The following is a 20,436-nucleotide window of genomic DNA, read 5'->3' on the forward strand; positions in this document are numbered from 1 at the left end:
TAAAATGCTGATTTGAATATACAATTAGAATTAGCATATAAGTATGACTTTAACACAACATCAACACTATCTAATTGACTGTAAACTTGGCTGTACTTTGATAGTCATTGGCTGCTAATATGATTTCCCAATTTAGAATTTGCAATACTTTTCTGAAATTATATTATTAAGGAGAATGTCTGAATATCCGAATATAAAACAATATAAAACTTTACCTCTATCTTAAATGTTTCAACAAATATCTCTTACCTGTTTGTGTTTATGTTGAGTTTAACAAACAATAACCTTCTTTAAATGTTTAAAATTTCTTATCAATATATATATACCTTATATACCTACGCTGTTACCTTAAAGCAAGAAGGTTGTAGTTCGAACCCCAGCTTGGTCAGTTGGCATTTCTGTGTGGAGTTTGCATGTTCTCTCGTGGTTTTTCTCCAGCTGCTCTGGGTTCCCCCACAAGTCTAAAGACATGTGCTATAGGTGAATTGGGTTGGCTAAATTGTCCGTAGTATACGTGTATGTCCTGGTCTTCCAGGCTGGTGGTTGAGCGTTGGGCTAATGACCCCCCTCTTAAAAATTAGGTATTACGAAACACAAACATGGTGCAGCTAAATATCAACTTCATAAGTAAATATGATTATTAAGAGTAAGTAAATATGATTATTAAAAAGATTAGTAAGTGACTGAAAGACTGTCTTAATGAGTGACCAATTAAATCATTCATCGAAATAACTTGTTCCAACAGCTATTCTGCTCCATTATTTACCATTTTATTGGCCAATAATCAATAAATAAAGTTATCATATTTATTACACAATATCATCACCATCACATCATGCCAACATACTGATATTTGGGTAAAATGCATTTTTGTGATCATAATTAGATGTCATAACATGAAAATATTTATATAGATTTCAGGGTAATTTTTGCTTTTACAACTTAAATTATAATGACATGTAACTGATTAATCTTCAACAGTTAACTCATAGTACTTCTTTTGGTTGTTTTTACAAAGAAATCTATCTATCTATCTATCTATCTATCTATCTATCTGTCTGTCTGTCTGTCTGTCTGTCTGTCTGTCTGTCTGTCTGTCTGTCTGTCTGTCTGTCTGTCTGTCTTTCTGTCTATCTATCTGACTGTCTGTCTGTCTGTCTTTCTGTCTATCTATCTGACTGTCTGTTTGTCTGTCTGTCCATTATCCTATTTTTGTGGATTGTTTAATCCATGGATACCGTTACCGTGGTGTTTCTTAGTGGGAAGCATTTCCCTGCACCCCTGAAGGAGGATCAGGATGACACTCCCAAAAAAGGGGATTACTGAAATGATGCAATTAATAAACGGGACTTTTTTTAAGTGGAAAGAAATTCACAAAGAAGATTTGATTCATATGGAGTTTTTATTAGCATAGTCTTTGCTTCTCTTCTTTTTTCATTCAGATGAGTTATGCATGTGGTGAGACAGAGCCCCTCAGTCTGACATGGAACAAACAGGATGCTCTGGACTGAAATAGCACTGATGTAATAAACTCATCAGAGATGAAAAATAGAAACTGGCCCCCAATATAAAGACAGTTTAAAAAAAATTGTAAGCATTATTTTTGGGTTTACATTTAAAAATGTGATTTGTAGGTCATGTTTTAATGTTTAACAATGTTTCCAGATTACACAAAGTAATCATGGCATCATTTTACATCATTACATTGAAATGAATAATATCTACAGCAATATCATATTGAGGTGGCCGCAGGGGTCCCCCTGCTGTCTACCCCTTTAAAACTGTCACCTGCGTTTTTAGCCAATCATTATCAGTTATGTGGTAGTCCCACCCCTACAAAAACATGCGCCAATCATCGTCAGTTATTTGCACACACAGCAGAGTAAGCTAACAGAGAAAAAAATAGATAAAATTGCAAATTATTTATCAATTATATTGTCTGTAACGGCGTTGTAACTAATGTATTTGATTACTCATTCATTCATTAATTTTCTTGTCGGCTTAGTGCCTTTATTAATCCAGGTCGCCACAGCGGAATGAACCGCCATCTTATCCAGCAAGTTTTTATGCAGCGGATGCCCTTCCAGCCGCAACCCATCGCTGGGAAACATCCACACACACATTCACACACACACTCATACACTACTGACAATTTAGCCTACCCAATTCACCTGTACCGCATGTCTTTGGACTGTGGGGGAAACCGGAGCACCCGGAGGAAACCCACGCGAAGGCAGGGAGAACATGCAAACTCCACACATAAACGCCAACTGAGCCGAGATTCGAACCAGCAACCCAGCGACCTTCTTGCTGTGAGGCGACAGCACTACTATTTGATTACTCGTTACTAAAAAAAGTTATTTTGTTAGTAAAACATTTATTATTAACACCATTATTCACTGTACTTGACAAGCAAAACAAAAATGTCAGAGATCAGAACAGTGTGTGTGCACTGATGCAAAGTGCTTCTTTACAACACCGCCATCTACTGGCCTGAAATGAAGAAAACAGTGTTTCTAGGGTTGGGTCGGACACCACGATGCCGAGCCAGGATTGCAATCCAAGGTTATACCACTGGATCACGTCTAACTATAGTTGTTAAATGTGATATTTAAATAATTTTGTCTCTATCTAACAACTCTTTGGTCTTTTGAATCTATCAGCTAACATGTCACAGCGTCAGTACACTGCTTCAATCTTTCACTTTCATTCTTGTACTCAGTAATTTTAGTGAAAACCTTAGATACTGTTGGTTGGTTCCTGTTGGTTGTGCACATTTTTACTAATTATGTTTGTCGATGCCATTATAACGACACATATCACTCTGCTTATTCACGCAGAGTCCTGCGGAAAAAGTGATTGACGGGTGGTAATTTGTGTGTTTTTTATCTTTATTTGTTTATGATTTGGCTATGTGTAAAATAGGGTTGTAACAATATACCGGTATGACGGTCTACCGCGATTTGAACGTGCACGATTATCATACCATGAACAATTGCATATCAACGGTTTTAACCCTTAAAGACCGAGACAGCCGCCCGCGGCTAAAAATAAGTATAGCTCTTAAATGTTAAATAACTTTTGATCCGCTGATCCGATTCATACAATTCAAAGATTGGCATAAAGAAGAGAATCTCAGCTTTCCAGTGCCGTATCACATAACATTCGGACTTTCAGAGGCTCCGGAATCAGTGCGGTTATGTCATCAAAATTTGACAACGCTGATTTGACAAAGAAACGCTCGTCACTGTGTCTCCGGACAAACCAGACATGATACATTGATGCATTGTCCCTCCTCCATGCCCAGATTGGTTCAAACTCGCTATATCATAACCAATAAGCATAGGTTTCGCTTTTGTTCGTGGACCAACAATGAGCTTTTTGAACAACACGGAATGAGAGATAGGCATACATTTCAGACAACCATATCCAAATCCATATCCACAGACAACCATATCCATGGTGGCACATAAAACCTAAGGATGTTCCATATTGAATCTAGTTTCGTTATGTAACTATTTATAGTATAGTAAATATTTATATCTATTTTTTTACTGAGGATTTGCACCATGTTTATTTGGACTTTGACACATTATTTATTATTTTCTTATTTTTTTATTTGTTCATTGTAAGTGGTGTTGTTTATAGTAACTGAAAATATATTATTTGGAAAAAGTCAAATTTGCTTCACTTTTCTATTATTTTGTAACATTTTTTTTCTGTTTAGTTCATTCCCAGACCTTTTTGGGCAAATACATTGTCAGTAAATAAATGCATTTTTTCCCCCATAGAAAAACCTTTGTTCAGTCAGAAAACGTGTTTTTATTCTTTTCAGGGTCTTTGCTATGAGAATTACTATTTAATACCGTATACCGCGAAACCGTCAACCCGTGGTATTGTTTTAGACGATTATCATACCGTAAAAAATTCATACCGTTACAACCCTAGTGTAAAACAAAGACCATGCGGGTCAGGTAGTTGAAACGGTGTAGGCTACAAATAATGAATTCATTATGAATTAATTCATTATTCATAAATAATTAATTGACCGCTGCATGCCTACAATGACGATGCCATCGTTCATGGTGATGTTTCACATTAGACATCGTACAATGCCAAATTGGTCGACATCGCCCAACCCTAGTTTTTAGTTTCGAGTGAACTCGGACAACAACGTTATCACGTGTATATTTGTATACATTTTTAATGGCAAATAAACCATTTATGTTTTAGTACATTGTTGTGATGTACATGTATACCCTTAAAAAATAGATCCAACAGTAATGTTGTTTTACTTAAACTGCCTTCATTGTGACCCTGTTGACATCAGGAAATGGGTGTCTGAGACCAATCCTCTTTTCATCCGTACTCTCCTCACCCCGGATATCCAGGTCAGCGGTGGCTTTACTTAGTGTGACCCAAAATCAAGTCCTCTAGAATAACTAAGTCCTGTCTCGGACCAGCTCTGCTTTTGAAGCTGCTCTGAACCATGTGCTCAGCGGTTTCTTTTATGTGACTGAGTGATATTTTCATTAATATCTGGTGCGAGATATTATGACTGAAATTCAGGACACGTCTAGATCCAAATGTTTGGTGTGGCCGGGCATCAAAACTTTTATGTCTTGCTGAGCTTTTTGAGCTATGAAAATTCTGATGATAGAAAACAGGCCAGACAGGACTTGGATAGGGTTCAGTTGGCATGTATGTTGTGGGACACTACTGTGTATGTACGGGAAAACCGGACTGTATGGGAAAGAAACAGCAGCAAACACGCCTGAGAGCAAACAGATCCAAGTTTGCTCTCTGTCGCTTTGTTGTGGATGGAATTAGAATGAGACAAAAGATGAACTGAGGAGAACTGAGAACTTGTTTGTGTTAGTCTATTTCTGTAGCATGTTTTCCATCTTGTGTCAGTTCCAGTATTTTACATTTACCATATAACGTGTTTTGTGAATATTTGTTGAGTATTGTTGTAAATTGTAATGTTAAATTGCTCATTGACCACTCTGTTTTAGTTTGCTATTTCTGAATATCTAAGTAAATGCTCTTCGTTTTTTTTTTAAGTAAAACATTTTGTTTATTTGTGCTTTTTTCTGTGTTTTGTGTGTGAAAATTGGTCTTATGCTCACCAGGGATGCATGAGTTTGTGACAATGTTAATAATAAATGAAAAAAAGTTAAACAGATTTTCATCTTAACTTGTAACACATTTATTTATATTCCTTTTTTACTTTTTGTTTAACAAACTCATACATCCCTAATGAATATAAGACCAATTTTACAATTACAACATAACATTACAATTTATGAGAAATTACTTTGAGTTATGAGAAACTTTACTCAACAAATATTTACAAAATACATTATACGATGAATCTAAAATACTGGAAAAAATACTACAGAAATAATTAACAAAAATAAAAAGTACACAATATGTATTCTCTCTTCAGTTCATCTTTTGTCTCATTCTAGTTCCATGCACAATAAAGCAACTGAGAGCAAACTTGAATGTGTTTGCTCTCAGGTGTGTTTGCTGCAGTTTCTTTCCCATACAGCCCATTTTGTCAAAATAGTAAAAAAAAAAAAGAATTTAAATAAATTTGTTACAGGTTAAAATTAAAATCTTTTTCACTTTTTTTGTTATATATTATTATGATGTCATTAAATATAAATAATTTAATATGCTTTACTGACTTTAAATTGATTTGCATTAATAATGCTTAATTAATAAAGATTTTCTCAATTTATTAAATATTAATATTATGTTATTAAATAGGATACATTTTATTTTGCTTTACCAGTTCTCAAGAAACATCGACTCGCAATAACAATGCTTAATAAATAAAGATTTATAATTTTAAAAAATTATTATATCTTTAAAAATACATAATTTTATTATGCTTTTCTTGTTTTCAAGAAACATAGATTAGCATTAACAATGCTTAATACATAAAGATTTATAAAGATCTTTTATTTTTTATTATATTAATATTATGTAGAGCTGCACAATATAGATTCAATACTGTACAATACTGTTAATATCCACTGAAGTCCATAGTGTTTTTTCATTTTTATCTTTGTCTATTGTTTTCATCTGTGCTTTAAATTATATTATTTTTAAATAATCGTATTTTATGCAGATGCACTCCTCCCAAAAATCATTACAATTAATGTAAAATTTATATCGCAATATATATTGCAGAAAATATTCATTAAATAGAAATCATTTTATTATGCCTTACTGGTTCCCAAGAAACTTTGAATCGTATTAAAAATGCTTACTAAATTAAGATTACCAAAGTTCTTAGCCATGGCCAGGACGCGGACGCACTGGGGTGCTGTTTTTCCACATGTCAGTGTTTATGAATAGATTACATCAAAAAGAACACAAGTAATCTTGACAAACTATACATCAATCTATAGCTACAACTCTCAAGCAGCCATTACAGCTAGTTGTTTTTCAATGGGAAGCTTATAAAGAATGTATTTGCTAAATTTGTGTGAGTTGTACAGAAAACACTTATTAGATATGGAGTGAATATCATCGTAATAACAAAACACGCGTTCATCACTGTGCTTCACGGTTTATTTGTAAAGGTAAGAGTCCATCCTATCGAGCACATTTAATCCACCGACACAATAGTGTTGAATTATGGATGGTTATTTGTTTGTGTATGTCACTGTTTCTAGCGCGACCTGTTGTTTACATTGTTTACTATGTTACTTATACGCGCGAAAATGGCGTCTTTGTAAAAAGCTAAGCAATGTCATAGCTTACATTATTACAGATAAAATGAGACCACAAACTTAATTAAAAGTTAAAGTTATAGTTACTAAAATCTAAACAAAACAGTTGAGTGTTTTGACGTTCTGCATATGCTGTCTGTCAGTCAAAGGTGAACTAAACTAATGTTTAAAACAGTTGTGCTGCTTAATCATGTCCTCCTTTTTGTTTTCTTTAAATTATTTAAATTCTTTGAATGGAAATCCAAAAAGTTCAGCCTTTATTTAAAGCAAATATATATCTTTTTTAACTTTATAAATTACTTTTCTGTGAGCATTAATCAATTCAGTGTTTGCTTTTTAAAGAGAAGTTTTTTCCACTCAAACTTTAAACAGTGGGTGCATTTATTAAAGTAACAGGGGGGCAAAATTGTGTGCAGCCACAGGGTGGAGCTCTTGAATGTGCTGAAATGAGTGTGTGTGTGTGTGTGTGTGTGACGGGGGAGGAGACAAGAGGAGAGGGTTACAGAGAGCGATAAAGAGACAGAACATGAGGAGGAGAGGAGGGGGGTCATTTTCAGAGACAGCAGAACAGTCTGCAACACAAAATCTTCCGGTAGCATCACTTCCACTAAGACATGAAGCTCAGGACGTTACTGGAAGATTCCGGGAGTTAGACAGCTTCTTTCTGAACGACAACAATGCTTTAAAGTGCATTAATTCTCTAAATGGATCAAAAGAACTGCCAAACTGGAATTGTAAAGGCTTAGAGCTGTCATTCAGGATTATCTCACTCAGGTATTTTGTTTATTTGTGCAGTAAAATTCATTGCTTGCTTCTAAAGCTATAGTATTGTAAAGCATGTACGTTTTCTAAGTCATGCGCACACTTTTTTGAGGAGCATAAAGACGCTTGTTCTTCTAAAGGCCTGTGGATGTCTTTTTCCCTCACTAGTTGAATAGTGAGCGCAGAATGAGAGTCTGTATGACATAAGGAAACTCGTGGCAGCCACAGGACATTGAGCTTGTTTAGATGGAGGCTTTGTATGAGCTTCTGGGATGACTTGATTACGCTTTTAGACTCATCTGTGGCTTGTGTGTTTCAGCTGCCCTTCTTATCAGTGTGTTTGCAGAGACAATGCTTAGAAGGAGCAAGTAGTGGGTGTTCTTGTGTCCACGGATGTTTTGAAAAAGATACATGATGGTAGTTTTTCTTCGTTTGTGCGCATAGTTGGTTGAAACTGTTGTAAAATCTAGTAAGCTGCCTTGCAAGGCCTTAATAGCTCTCGATGTCAGCAGATCATATGATTTTGTTTAACCAAAATTTGTTCTGTCATCATTTACTGGGTGTATTAAGGCTGTGGTTAATTTTTGAAACATGGATATTTTTGATGAATCCTTATGAAATTGACATGCATAAGCAGCACCACAAATTTTGGTTTCCAAAATTTACCTTTAAAATTATGGTCGAAATATTCTTCCATAGAAATATTTATTAACTTTTACATTGTACTTTTGTAATACACAAACAAATAGAAACAAGTTACTGATTAAACAAAGTCATTGTGTATAGTAAGGAAACTTGTTGTTAACCAGGTATCAGATTTTTACTTTTAGTCTTTTGTTTCCCCAATAAAATCATGGCCATTTTGTACAGATTAGTATGAACATGTATGCATATTACATCTGCTGTGTTGTGACTGTCATGTGAACTACATTAGTTGGCTCACTTCAGTGTCATTCACAAATGCATGAGCACCAATGACTCTTGTTTGTTACCATCAGACATATAGAGCCCTATCATACACCCAGCGCAATAAGGCACAAGACGTGTTTGCCCTGATGTTTTGCCATTTTCAGACCAACGCAACCTTAATTTTCCTGTTTTCCGACACGTTGTTTAAATAGCAAATCCATTTGCGCCACTTTGTAGACTCATGGGTGTTCCAGTCTAGAAAGGAGGTGTGTTAAGGTGCATTGTTGGCAAGTTGCTATTTTGAGGAACTAAAATAGACTGTGCAGTAGATCGGCTGAAAGCAGGTCTAAAGTCTAGCACTTTATCTGTGTACAGCAATACGCAGAAATCTTTAGTTTATTTATGAGAACTTGCTTTTGTATAATATTATTATTATTATTAGTATTATTTATTAAATGCGTATTTATATTTGTTTTGTTAAAAACAAGCTTAGATTTGTCTAGCTGTTGGGTTTTGGACTATATGAGGCTTAGCATGTGTATTTGGATATAACTTTGTTATTATTGTTCATTTGTTTGTTTGCTGGAAATTAAAACTGAATTTAGAAATAGTTTTTAAACAAATCTTTGCGCTTGAAACAAAATTAATTATATAGGCTAATGGATGTCTTCGGTGTCTTGATATATGGTTTCCTCTCTCACTCGTGGATAAGACAATGGCAACGCGCGCATATGTTGACTTTTTGTGAACAATTTTGTTGTTTAAATATGATATTGCATTCATTTGCGTACATTTTTTATAAGCTTTAAAATAAAAGCTAAAGCCTATTTGTTGTGTTTATGGCACAGATCCAGGAGGTAATCAACATCAGCGCTGTTTTGGCATCAACTAGTCAGTATCAAACCGCAACATTCCACGTTAACACTGCTGCTTTGGGATGAGAGCAAAAACGCTTGCGGCTGTTAGTAAACCATTCAAAAGATTCCCCTCTTAACGCAAAAAAACGCATAAAATATATAAAATAATATTTTTGAATCGTTTAACTAATACCATTAATCGGTTACAAACACACCCTTTCGGTTAAAGGTGTAGTAGGTGATTGTCTTCAAAAGCATTTTTTGTTGTGCTGGTTGAAAGTCTCTTCACAGTCTAATAGTAATGATTACACTAAATGATCTATATGTATTTATATGTATTTTTATATTTTGGGTAAGGCATAAAACAAAAAAATGTTCATCCAATTAAATGGAGTCGAACCGACATCTCTCATAATAACGATAAGCAGCCCAATCTGTCTGTCAGCAAATGCAGATTTGAACAACAGCGCAGCCTTTTGTACGCATCTCCGCCGACCGCCGTGCGTTCACGCGCGCGATCGCTAAAAACCTGCTGAATCAAAACTTTTTAAAACCTGAAACAATATTGGAGTTACTTTTGCACGCTGGAGAAAGGATGACACAATGTCTGAAGGATTTCTCGTAGACAGGTAATGTTCTGTTTTAAAACTGTTTTAGCTTCACGCAAGGCTAATGTAACGTTAGATGTTGTTGTTACAAATGGGTTAAATCTTCACAGAAGTGTTGTTTAGCCACTAAAATCTTACGATCAAAGATTGATAAGACTATTTTCAGTTTCATAAGGGACCTTTTACAGCATCGATAATGTAGATTTTAATTTAGTTTAACAACAAAACACAAGTAAATACCGCTATTCCGCCTAGTCTCTCCCTATATTGTTTACCATGCAACTCTAAATATTTGCTCTGAAATAGCATGTCAGTTTGGCTTGCATGCCGCCGGACAAGCACTAGTCGCTTTTAACACATGAGGGTTCTTTTGCGGTGCTCGTATTTCAGGAGGCGTGGCTCTAGACGGCAGGGGAAGGACTGTGGTTCAGAGATTTTTGCTAAGCTGTTAGCATTGTGGAAGATCACCTACTGCACCTTCACCTGGTAATCGATTATTTTGAGCATCCCTACTATCTCCCTTTTATTTGTCATTTTATTTGCGCTTACTGTTTGCTCTAGGGAAAAAATTGTTTCATTTCTGAATATTTAAAAACAAATTTGAATAACCGTTTAAGTTAGTTAATATCTTTTCAGTTCCTTTTTTAGCACTAATTTTAGCAGTAAGAAGCTACGATACAGATTATTGAGCTGAGGCTTGACTACAAAAGTAACACGCAAATCAAATCCAAATTGCAATATCTCTCAAAAAAGTCGCAATTAGATGTTTTCCCCAAATTGCATATCCCTTTTTCACATCCATTTGCAGAAATATTTTACTTATGTTTTTCCTGGATAACAACATTGGCGTTCCGCATGTTTCTTCAGCCCTTAACAATGTCCAAATGACAGCACGCAGCCGGTGACTTGATTGATGACGGCACATTCCTCGCCCCCACCGAGTGTGTTTGCAGGGGTGACGCGTCTGGTATTTAGCAAGTGTGTTGAATTGACCTGGTCAACAGCGGCAGTATGTTAAGCATGGTGTCCCGGCTCACGCTGTGGGTCAGTGTGGTGGAGGACTTGAAGTATTAATCTATTAAAAAAAAACGTTTCTTTATGTCAGCATCATGATAAAATTGGCAAATATCATCCCACGGAGTTGCTTTGTTGGACCTAAAGTATCATAGAGGCAATTGCAACATTCAAAAATCCATTCAGAACACCTCAGCAACTGCATTGCAATCATCTACACCAACATTTTCAGCAATGCGTTCAGTGAAAATGTCATTTGTGCTGTGTTTTTTCTTTAATTATTAGTTTGTATGAATGTGGAAAGTGGCATTTGCTGTAAGTGAAGGCATGTAGAAGTCATTTAGTGGCGACGTGCGCACAAGCACTGTTCGCGTGATTGCGGGTTGCCAGAATTCTGTGCTCAGATCATCATGTGGTTGTGCTGTGAAAGAAGTGCAGGGTGATGCACCGCGGTGAGTTTGCCAAGAGGTGCCACCGCAGATCACATTACCCAGGAGAGCTCGTCCTAGTTTGATGTCTCCTTTTAGAAACGTATTAGAGGCTGTGATGATGATGATGATGATGATACAGCATTTCCACTGATAGATGCCTTGGCCCTACTTTCTTTTTTCTTTTTATAATTTACTTTCTTTTTTTTGCCCAAGTTCTCTATTTTTTTAATCTTAAAAGGTGCTGTAGGTGATCTGAAAAACTGTATTATATGTAGCACATTTTCAGTTATGTAGTTAGCAAGCAAAACTTATTCCCTGAAGCGGCTCAAAGGTGAACAAAGACCTGGTAATAAATAGGAAAATGAGCCCATCATTGTGCAAATTTCTGCTGAGCTTTTTGCTCATGGTGTTTAAAAGACTAAATGTTTGCACATTGACACAGTTTTTAGTCTGAATTACAGTTAGTTAGATCTGAAAATTATCTTTCACCTGTTTATTTCAATATGATTGCCTAAATAAATTATTTAAAACATAGGTAATAAAAATAGCATTATAAGAAATATTGTTATCAGAATAATTAACAACATTATTGTATATCACTTCCTCCCAGTATCGTTCATCCCTAATACAGAATATGATGATAGTTTTTCCTTTCAGAAAATAATAAAGTTCTTGTGGAGTGGGTTTACATCAGTTTTAAAAAACATTTAAATTACCTCAATGGAAAATGGCAGCCTTCTATTTAGCATTAACTAATAACGCAATCTCACGGCAATTCTGATCTTTTTTGATTTACTGGCTAATTTGTATGAAATTGTACAATCTCATTTGTATCTCATTTAGCATGATTTGCTTATCCCCCAATGACGGTTGGGTTTAGGGGTGGGGTTTGGTGCCATGCCTCCTTTTTAAAGTTGTACATTTTCGTACAACTAAACCTATACGAATTCGTATGAATTAGCCTCTAAACTGACAAAACATAAGTTACTTTTCTTAGTGAGGTCTGGCTGTAACTACAAAAAAACAAAACAAAAAATAAAACAGAGAAGCCTGTAACAAACACCCCAGCTTCCAGGAAACGGCAGCCACATGGATGGCAGATACTTTGACACATTTAGAGTGGCTTCTGCCTGAAGATTTATACGCTCATATTGATGTCAGAGGCAGACATGCGTCTCTGTGGTAGTGGCACCTGCCTTTGAGTTTGGACAGTCATTTGACTTGGAAATGAATGGTACCTTTCACGTGGTTTAAGACTTTCCAGTCTGGATGAAAACCTAGTGCGATGTTGAGTTCATAAGTAAACATGTTTGTGTCAGACCAGCTACTGACAACTGCTGTGATTTTTGGAAAAGTCTGAAATAATCACATGAGAATCACATGATAATCAAAACACAAATAATCAAATGATCTGCCTGTGTTTGACAGGGAGTACGTTTACATGGACACCAATAATCCGATTTTAATATGATTAAGACATTACTCTGATTAAAAGTCTAACATGTTAACAGTGATTTTTGATTAATTTAATCCAATTGAAGTCATCACCGGACTTGGATTAAGACACGTGGAGCCGGTTTTAGTCGCATTAGAGTGCAGTACAGACATGTAAACACCTTAATTAAACTATTATCGTTTGTGTAGGATTTTCGCTGCATTTTGCAACAGGATAGTCTATACACACATGACTGTTTGACACTATTGTCTGCACCTACTGAATCAGTAAAGGACCACAGATACCTGCATCGTGAATTGTGGAGTTTTATTTTTTTATTCAGCATGCAATATCAAAATCCATTAAAACAACACTCTTCTAGCAGTCCATACTCACATTAAATATCTCGTTTGACATGGAGGGCTTGCATGAAATGTTCCTGAATGAAAGTGAAAGTGCCAAACTGCAGTTGAAGTCCACAAATTAAAAATGAAACACCAGGAATTGCATGAAACTCCGGAGGAATTGTGGATAGCGTGCTGACGCAATGGCGTTAATCGAATTATGTGCTATAACATGTAAAACGGGACCAGGAAAGGAACATTGAAAAAGCAACTCATATTATTGTTTTATTCAGATTAATGGAAATAGTTGGATTGTAAACTTGCATGTAAACTCAGTCAGTGTTTTTCTTGTTTTGAGATTAAAGTCTCTGTGAAATCCAAAAAAGGACTTTATTAGTTATGCAGTTTAGCTTTTAAAGGGCCATGAAACCCCCTCGTTTCAGCAGGGTGTTTTCACACCTCTACTTTGGAAAAGTCAGAAAAGTGGGCGTGTCCAGCTCTGTTTAGGGGGGAGTGTCGGAGGAACTAAAGTGGGAGGGTGTGGGAGTGTCTATTTGGGCACGCGCGAGTTTCTGTCAAAATACTCACACACAGTAGAAAGTGATGGTGTTTAACCTACATGGACATCTGTAGTGGAATTATTTGCCAAATTATTAAATGGTGGACTTTAACTGCAGTTTGGCTCTTTCATTCAGGGAATTCATTCATGCCCCTCGCGACAAACGAGATGTTTGATTCGAGGAACTGCTCTAAGCGTGTATTTTTCATGCAATGTTTGATACCGCACGGCAAATGAGAGAAAAAAAACCCTCTGCATTTCCCGGAAACTTAGATGCACACGGTAGGTAGCGTCAGAAAGCCACGTGTGTTATTCCGGTCACTAAATGCGGTTAAAAACCCTACACGAGGTTAAAGTTTGGTTGTGGTCCTAACATGTTACGGTTCAACAGTTAACTTAGTTCGATACAAACAAACTGAATAAACAAAGAGCACTGGTCGCTCACTTACCAAATCTGTTGAGACAGGACAATCACCAGCAACTAGAGCCGCGTCTTTATGAAGAGAATACTACAAGCTAATCCGGATCTCAGCGTTTGCAGATGAGAACAGCTCTCAGGTAAACAATAATCCTCCTTAGACATGTAAGTTATTGTTGTCGAGCGTCGCGTACACTGTCTGAGCTCTCACAGAGAGAAAAAGAAAACGAAACTTAACGGCAGCAAACTATAAAAGCAACGCTTCACGCTTGTTTTGCCAACACAACGTGGCGTCTATGTCGTGTAAACACAGTAATGAATATTAATGAAGTTGCACAATAGAGCGCGCTGATTGGTTTGAACCAAGCCTTACTCATGCATTAATGTATCACACTGTAAGACGTAATAAGACTCACTCAGGCACAGACGCCCAGTCTGCACGCTGGAATACAACGCTATTATGTCATGACCGTGACGCAGCTTCAAAAATTCGTTTCAAACAGGAAGTACGAATTTGCTTGAAATAACGCAAAAACAACCAATTTACACTTTTTAGTGAAATATAGGTGTCCTAATAGTGTTTTTAGCAGTGTGGGACACATATACGACTGTCAACAGCTCAAAAAATGTGTTTTGGTGTTTCGTGACCCTTTAGGCAACTTTGAAATATGTCTGTGAGATATTTAGTGTTTTTTGCAAATTTATGTTATCGAGTATTAATATTAATACAGTATTAATATACAGTATGAATTAACAATTAGTGCGAGTTACGAGTTCTAAAAAAAAAACCTTTTATTCATATTGATATTATATTATATTGTAATATCAGAGAAGCAATAGGGCTGATTCCCTGAATTTTATACAACAGTTCAACAAACAAGGCATTGTCATTGATAAGGGATTTACGTTTCTCCTTTTGCCAAAAAAAATTAATTCTCATTATTTCGACTGATCTGTTTATAACTTGCGCTTGATTATTGACATGCTTTTGAAACCCGATCCTGTCATACACTGACAGACGCGACAGTGTAGTGCAAAGGAGAATCCAGAAAAAAGGAGCACATTATTTATTCAGCAAACGTGAACAAACTGCCTTGTTTTACTTTTTATCATCTCCTTTTGGACTAATATAAACTGGGATTAACGGAAATACTCTCTAACAGAGGCTACATGTGCTGCTGAAGATTACAGACACCGATGAGAGGTTGTCACTGACTGTAGGCTATATTTTGTGTTGTTTTGAATTTAAATAAAGTCGAAATGTCTGCTGTGTGTAGTTTTTCTGTGATTGGTAACATATCGGAGACTGTAAGGGTCTGTATGTGTTTATATATGTTCATTTATTTATTTAATTAATATAATTACAGATGTTTAAGGTAGGCTATTTCGCGCTGTCATTGATCTGCAATTATAATCAAATCCTGTTCATAGAAAGGTTAGTAATTAACATTTATAAAACAAGTATTTATGTGTGTAAAGCATCTGTTTTGTGAGAAGTGCTTTTCATATGATATGTGAGCGACCCGTACAGCTTTATTGTCAACATTTCCTCGAGCGAGAATAGTGCGACTGTAACTTTCTGTCATACACCAGGCCCACCAAAAGGGTACCCTTGGTGGTGGAAAGGCTGGAAACGCAAGCCTGATAAAGGTGACCCGTACTGTACTGTACCAGTCAGTGGAAACGAGCCATTAATAGCGTTCCCCGGAATCTCTAATTGGCTATTGAATATGAATATTAAACCAAGACTTTGGCTCCCAATGATTCGTTTGGAATGTGCTAATGAAATGCTAATGCAGCTTTAGCATGAGCACTTTGTGTTTTCAATAGGAAGCACATGAGGAATCATTAGGCTCATAACTGCCTGAACGTGTTCAGTATTATCGGCATCACCGTAGGCGCAATGGTGTAGAATCATGTGCATGCACAAATGTCAACCCTCTGTGAGTTTGGTGGTGTACAGACCATGCGTTATTTGAAATTACTGTCGAGATAAACCAGAAAGTTTCTGTTAATAATGTTGTCTGCACACTGTCTTGAGAACTGGGTTGTTTAATGCATTATAAAAAGATTTGTTGATAATAATGTGTTACAGCAGGGTTCACTGTAAAAAAGTGATTAGTTGACTTTACTTAAAGTATAAGTAAACTTGTTGTCTTAAACTTAAGTAAATTATCATAATAAAAAATTATACATATAAAAACTCAAACAGTTACAATGGGTTTACTCACCTTTTACTTTTTTAAAGTCAACTTGTTTTTAAGGCAAAAGGTTTACTCACTTTCCTAAAGAAATGAATTGCTTTTTGACAGTATAACATGCTTAATATGTTAATAATTCAGAAATGCAATTAATTCTTATTTTTATATATTTATATCATTCTGAAAGAAGTCATACAAATATCCAAATATTATCACCACCGGTATAAAGTGACATGTTGTCAAACCTTTCAACCAGTTTATGATCTGTAAACAGTATCAAGTCTGAAATAAAGTATCAAAAAAAAACAACAACAAAAAAGCACATTTTATATGGTTTGAGATTCTGTTACACTGAATAACCCCTAACAATCTGCATATTATAACCTCAATAAACTCTCAATAATTTCTAACAGTTCCTTGGTTATTTCATTAATTTTAAAACAACAATTAACAGTGTTTATAGAAACATGACAAGAAAATAAAATGTTATTTTGTATGTATATTTAAACATTTAGTATGAAAATCAAAATCTGGTCTCCTAAACCTAACTTTTTATTTGACCTATATTTTGAGATTTCATTTTTAAAGGGTATTTTTGACATTTTAAAGTGGACACTTTAGGAGAATTTAACGTTTTTTATTGCCAACATCAAATGGAGCATCATCTCAACTTTAACCCTGGAGCAATGCTATTTGAACACCCTCCATTTAATAATGATGTTTTGGCTTGGGCTGGAGATTTAACTGAGCTATCATGTGTTGTCTGCTCTGTTTGGATGCCTTAAATACCAAGAGTCATTCAACAAATTCTTTTCTTGATTCATATGATGCAGCATGAGGGATTCCAGATAGAAGGTCACAGTTTCCCTTTTAATATTCAGATGCAAGTTGACTAAGGGTGCTCTAACACCTGTTTTGTTCTGAAACAGGGATTAAGGGTGCTTTCACACCTACACTTTTGTTTCGTAACCTGTCTCGTTTGCCCAGTTAGCGCGGTGCATTTGGCATATGTGAAACCAGCAATTGCGCTAGGATCCACGCCGAATCAATCGCTCTGAGATCGCCTGAATGAGGTGGTCTCGGCTCAATTGAAACGAACTCTGGACCGGATCGACTGTAGTGAGAAAGCGATATGATCCAAGCGCGGTTATATCAGTATTTTATAGATATGTAATAGGCATACGGCTATATGAAGAGAGAATTATGAGTAGGGCGGGAAGTTTAGAGAATCTCCCGGATGCCCGCAAATGAGTGATAATCTTCCTGTAATCATGTGTCTCCCTCCCGGTCCTCAAATACGTAGCGCACACTTCTTACCCCTCCCCACCTCGCTCTTCAAACACACCACGTGCACCTTGTCAAACACCACCAAACCACCACCTCTTCTGACAGCTGAGCGGGACTCTGCAAAATAAACCCTGACACTCTGACCAATGTGAGGAGAGTTTACTCACATGTGACTTGTTTTAGCTCTTTTAGTCCCATTAGAAACTTTGCCGTATGAAACCGAACCGCACCAAGAGCAAAGAGCAACAATGTAACAATTTTAATCCCTGTTTCGGAACAACTGAATCGATTCACTGGTGTGAAAGCACCCTAAAATTGTTGCAATGTTGCCCTTTGTTCTTGGTGTGATTTACTTACACATAGCAGAGTTTCTAAACAAACCAAAAGAGCTGAAAGAAGTCATGTGTAAGTAAACTCTCCTCACACTGGTCAGAGTTTCATCATTTATTTTGCAGAGTGCCGCTCAACTGTCATACTTCGTTATTTTAAATTTTGATGATGAGTAATACGACATTATAAACGAAAAGCTGCGCTTTAATTGTGAATGACGGCACACACAGACATCACCAAGTATAAATCAGAGGTTGGACTTTCTCATACAGAGCCATTGGCTAGAATTATGCAGGCTGTAAATTATAAAGTGAAATAACAGATTTAACAGTCAATTTTTCTAACAAATAAACAGCTCTCGTTAATAGTCAGCATGCTTTCACTTTCATATTTACCATGAAACACACATGTACCAGTAGGAACGACATCCCGCCCGACTCATTCTTCTTTTCATATTACAGCAGTAATATACTGTGATATAGCTTGGCTCGGATCGTTTTGCTTTCTCACAATAATCGCTTCACTCCAGAGTTCGTTTTAATCAAGCCGAGACCACCTCATGCATGTGTTCATGGACGGATTGTTTTGTTGCGGATCCGAGCACGATTGCTAGATTCACATATGCCAAATGAACCGCATATGCCGGGAAACGTGCCAGGTTCCAAAACAAAAGTCTAGGAGAAAAAGCACCTTAAAATGAGCCTGTAGAAATCTATCTATCTTTCTGTCTGTCTGTCTATCTATATTTAATTTTTTAATTCACCATTCCCACAATTAACCATATATATATATATATATATATATATATATATATATATATATAAACAAACCAAAACAAATTTAGATATAAATTAGACAGATTTCAGGTTCCGGTTCTGGCATTTTCCAGCACAAATTAAGTCCTGGGAGAGCTATATTTTTAGCCAATAATTGAACTGTTCTTCTATGATTAGCTTTCTTTCAGAAATTAAACAGAATTTGAACTATTTGTGATTCCTAAAGTGTACTTTTTTTGTTAGGCTCTTAACTAATTATTAGGTTTATTGATTTTGTTATTGGACATGCTTTTCGATTGCTAAAGTTTAACCATTAAAATGTAGTACAGAAATGTTTTAAATGGTGGAAAATGAAATGGAATTTGGAAGAAAATGAAGTGGAATTTAGAAAAAAAATCATAGCACTCGCCATTCCAAAGTTTATAAAAATTTCAGTCTGGGTAAATTTTGTTTAAAAAAAATAATACTTCTTGACCCATTAAACCAATCAAAATTAATATTAAAGTGTCAAAATTACAAAATGTACTTGATCAATGTGTGTAACTCTACTGTCCTTGTTCTAAGTGTTTGGAACATTTGATCTCAGATTCTCAGTGAAGGATATCTACTGTTACAGCTGCCCACGCTCACTCCTACCTGAGTGACCTTTGGGTCTCCAGGAACACTTGTACTGCATGTAAAGCTCCAGCCTCACCTGGGGCGAGACTAATGGATTTTTGCTGGAGGTTGCAATAACAATTTCTGTGAAAGAGGAGGGGGGAAGGGCTGCTTTTTGGACAGGATTTCTTCTCACAGACTGCCTGTCAAACATCCCGGCTAGAGTTCTGTAGGGAAATGTGTGCAATGTGTTTCCATGGCGACGAGCACTCACTCAGAAACGTTGTTATGATGGGCATGTTTCACAAGTATTACATTTGAATGTTTAAGCTTATGAAATACGTTCATTTAAATTATGTTTAAAGAGAAGAATGTTGTTGTTGTAGTTTTTTTTAAGTCAAATCGTATTTTTGATAATTTTCTAAATATGTTTATAAAGCTACATTCAAGCCCGAAATTTTACATATCCCTGTTCACAACAAGCATATTGTTGATGCTTTTTAAATTGTGTGCAAAAATTAAACAAATATTCAATTAACCATGGATGTGATTCTTCCGTATTTCGATTGCTGTATTTTCCGATCTAATTGGGATGACTCCTGTAATTTGCAATTTGCATTTGTTTTCATTCATTTAGTGCTACAGCCTTAATACCTCAAGTTTAATACATAAATTGTCTCAAATTTAGATGATACTACAAATTTATGAAAATATATTTTATAATTAAATAAAACTATAGGCTATTCAAAACAGGCACCAAGCCAAAGGAAAAGAAAAGTGAAAGTGAAAAACACTTATTAGCGATGTATGATTTTTTTTTTGAGGGTGGAATGTTAAAATATATTAGGCTACTCAATTCAGCTGGACCTAATATTTTTACAGTTCGAATTGTTGACTGACTAGTAGTTTATTTATCATGTTGGTATAAAGATTCGACTAAATTACAGAGAAAGTTTTTGGGCCCTATCATACACCCGCAATAAGGTGCAAGATGTGTTTACCCTGACGTGTTACTATTTTCAGACCAGTGCAACCTTAATTTTTTTCGTTTTCCACCACATTGTTTAAATAGCAAATTCATTTGCAGCATTTTGTAGACTCATGGGTATTCCGATCGAGATGTGTTAAGGTGCATTGTTGGCACGTTGCTTTTTGGAGAAAC

General features: G+C 35.9%; 1 protein-coding gene across 6 annotated transcripts in view; it reads left to right on the forward strand.

The window, feature by feature from the left end:
• The window catches only part of cyth1b (cytohesin 1b), a 194,977-nt gene that overhangs the window by 122,152 nt on the left and 52,389 nt on the right, over positions 1 to 20,436 (forward strand). Inside the window, exon 1 of one of the 6 annotated variants that reach the window (XM_087274680.1) lies at positions 7,260 to 7,520. The gene's annotated coding sequence lies outside the window, so the exon portion shown is untranslated. 6 annotated transcript variants of the gene reach the window in all.

The sequence above is a fragment of the Danio rerio genome, chromosome 12, assembly GCF_052040795.2.
Source record: "Danio rerio strain M-AB ecotype USA chromosome 12, GRCz13ab, whole genome shotgun sequence".
NCBI lineage: Eukaryota > Metazoa > Chordata > Actinopteri > Cypriniformes > Danionidae > Danio > Danio rerio.